This window comes from Poecilia reticulata, linkage group LG20, assembly GCF_000633615.1.
Source record: "Poecilia reticulata strain Guanapo linkage group LG20, Guppy_female_1.0+MT, whole genome shotgun sequence".
NCBI classification, from domain to species: Eukaryota; Metazoa; Chordata; class Actinopteri; order Cyprinodontiformes; family Poeciliidae; genus Poecilia; species Poecilia reticulata.
This window is the reverse complement of record NC_024350.1, coordinates 9,103,151-9,106,429: the sequence shown is the minus strand read 5'-3', so window position 1 is coordinate 9,106,429 and position 3,279 is coordinate 9,103,151. Positions and strand designations below refer to the sequence as shown.

The 3,279-nt window shown below is 40.9% G+C and overlaps 1 long non-coding RNA gene across 1 annotated transcript; it reads left to right on the top strand.

Annotated features, from left to right (window-relative positions):
* Positions 1-2,073: 2,073 nt before the first annotated feature.
* Positions 2,074-2,760, top strand: LOC103482392 (uncharacterized). Its single transcript, XR_536453.1, has 2 exons — positions 2,074-2,607; positions 2,679-2,760. It is a non-coding gene; the product is annotated as an uncharacterized LOC103482392 (long non-coding RNA).
* The last annotated feature ends 519 nt before the right edge of the window (positions 2,761-3,279 follow it).

The following is a 3,279-nucleotide window of genomic DNA, read 5'->3' as shown; positions in this document are numbered from 1 at the left end:
TGAAACAAGCGGCAAACAGTTCAGTTTGCTTTCTTTGTCTTTAAAACACATTATTTTCCTTCTCTACGCTGATGCCAAAGAGTAAACCAGCGGGATTGTAAAAGTTCAGTTGCAGCCAAACACGGAGATATAGTTCCAGTCCAAACGTCCAGCAGAACTTCATACAGTAATCTGCTGCCTGGCAGTTCCCAGATTTCCAGGAAATGGGATCAGTGGACACTTTAGTGCCTTCAGTGTCCAGGTGGTAGAAATCGTCCTGTCCTTTTTTGCTTCTTTATCAACTGTCATTGGCTGGTGATGAGGGAGGGACGTCATCTGATCGGCAGGAGAGGTCTAAGCTAAGGTCAGAGGTTAGACGCACTGCAGCGAGGCTCAGACAGGAAAAGGAGAGAAGCAAATAAGAGTCAATTAGGTTTTGTCTGTCTTTCTGTTTTTTACACAAATATTTTCCATTTAACTTTTCTTTCTTTTCATCGTATAGTTTTTTAGCCACTTATTACCCAACATTTTAAGATGTCATAAATCATTTCCTTATTCAAACACATATAAACATGAAACATGTTAAAAGCTGTAGTCTCTTTTATCCTGTACAATATTAACTTTTAAAATGTAGAATGTAAGTTTATATTAACTTCATCTGAGTCACGTCTCACCAGAGAACAATGGATTGCTCTAAATTTGTTGATCTCAGTGCTGCAGACTGTGAAGTCAGCAGGCAGCCGTCCTCTCAAGGCCTAAGAGAGACATGAGGCTGGATAATGTCCAGGTCGGTACCTTACTCTGACCGCTGACCCCTCCAGATAGACAGCCAAAGGATCATTTCACCAAGTTGGTGTTATAATCTAATTACGACACAATGCATTAAACATTGTTCTCTGAGAAAAATTGTATTATTTAGTTTTATCTTTCAGCTACTTCTTCTTCAGGAAAGTCATAATTCCACTTTTAGCATGCAAAAAGGTTTTTTTTTTGTTTTTGTTTTTCAGTGAGACGTCTCTCAATTGGTTTTTCTTTGAAAGTGTAGGAAAGCTAAAAAACAAAACAAAACCAAAATCACCCATTATTTCCCTTAAATTATTACTTTTTTTCTTTAGGCGAGAAAAAGAATAAGAATACCACAATCTTCAAAGTAATGCCAATGAATCCAGTTTGTTTTTGTAAAACTGCTGAAACACGTCCACACAGCACAGAACTTAAGGAGCTCCGATCGCCCTGCTGCCACATAAAAGATGGCAGACGCTGTTACGTACGACTCAGCGCTCCATGAGGCGTCTACGTATTGATGTCTATGGGCCCCACCATAGACATAGTATAAGAGTAGACCCCGCATTTGCTGGTGTTGGATTTTTTTTTATAAGTTGTCCAGACCGTCCCTTAGCGAATGTCCAGGTTGTTCACCATTGAAACAAGCGGCAAACAGTTCAGTTTGCTTTCTTTGTCTTTAAAACACATTATTTTCCTTCTCTACGCTGATGCCAAAGAGTAAACCAGYGGGGGTTGTAAAAGTTCAGTTGCAGCCAAACACGGAGATATAGTTCCAGTCCAAACGTCCAGCAGAACTTCATACAGTAATCTACTGCCTGGCAGGAAATACGGCGGCCATCTTGGAGCAGTCGTCCCTCCTACTTTGCTCAATCAAAACAGCAGAAGATGCCTCGGCACTGAGGGATATTGTTATTCGGATCGATGGACTATTGATGTGAGGGCTCCACAAACAGCATTTCACAAGTAAGATGGATATACTATTGTGTATATATTGTGATTAGAATATTACTTTACTCTATTTATGTCCACCGGCGAGATACCAGCTAATATTAGCTACAGTGCTTGGTGTAATACGGGTTCAGCCTCGCAACGAAGGCTAACTGAGATTCCGTAAATCTAAAAAAATTATTCCCTAACATTGACTTAGATTATCTGACACAAGAGCCTACATTAAAAATGAAACAATGTAACATACATTATAAAACTTACATTACTTGTTATAACTGTCAGGGTCTGTGTTTTTCCCCTTTTTTATTTCTTAGTTTGTTTTCTTTAGTTTTAGTTTTTATTTTTCACTTGTTTCTGGAACCGCTATTCCTCGGACATCCACTAGATGTCACCCATGTGCTACCCCTGGAAAGCGGCAAGGTTCAACCCGGGCGCACACCTGCAGCTCGTTTAGAGGGCGTGGATCCTGGATATAAGCAGCAGCTCCGCTCCTTCTCATCACTTGAGTGTTTTGCTTACCTCGGTAACAGATCGTTCCAGAGAAAGGCCCTCTGTGATCTTCGCTGTTCTAACTCCTTGTTGTCTCTCGTCAGATGATCCAGCTGTCTCCTTGTTGTTGTGGATCACCTACCTCCTGTGTCTTCCCTCGACGCTCCCGGTGTTACCGGTCAGACGCCACCCCTCGTGTGTTTGTCTTCCCCCCTTCGTGGATCCTTCTCCGGTGGATTCCCCTTCGGAGCGTTCCGGGTCAGGAGACCCAAGTCCGAACCTCACCGGAGAAAAGATACTACAAGAACAGGAACCTACGCTGCTACTCCGTCCGTTAATGATCACTGTCCGCTCTCCAACGAGTCATACTCACACAAACCCAAGCTGATACTCCACCCATCTCAAGTAAGCATTCTCTGATTATTTCTGGACAACAATCTCCTCGCAGTTTCTAACCTTGTGCCTCTCATCGGCAGTAAGACGACCTGGTCCTCTGCTCCAGTATTCTCCCCCTCTCCATTCTTCCCCTGACTTCAATAAACCATAATTGTACTTTTATTCGTCTCTTCTGGTCTTGTTCTTGCATGTGGGTTTGGAAAATTAATACCAACATGACAATAACATTGACAAGTGTTTTTTTTTTGTTTGTTTTACAAATTTCTTAATTTTGAACAGATTTATGTTAGTGATTTAGAACCTGAAGAACTATTGCTGAAAAAAGTATTCAAACTACCAAGGAAAATGGAGAGATCTACTGAGCTTCTGCCCGTACCCCTGTGGTCTCATCACACAAGACAGGAGGCCATAAATTAACATATGCAGGGAGCCAGACGACAATATCATTTAAATTACCTTAGGAAACAGGAACTTGGCCAGTTCACAAGAGATCAGAGGCTTTTCGCGGACATCTGGGATGGTGTAAAATGTTTTAAACCACTAACATTTAATTTCTAAGATATTTTTCTTAGTTAATAGCATGTTCTGACTGAAAATTGTATCATCTAGTTTTAGAATTAATTTAGTCAATGATGAATGTATTTGAAATTGTATTATTTCTGACTATATTGGAATCAAATG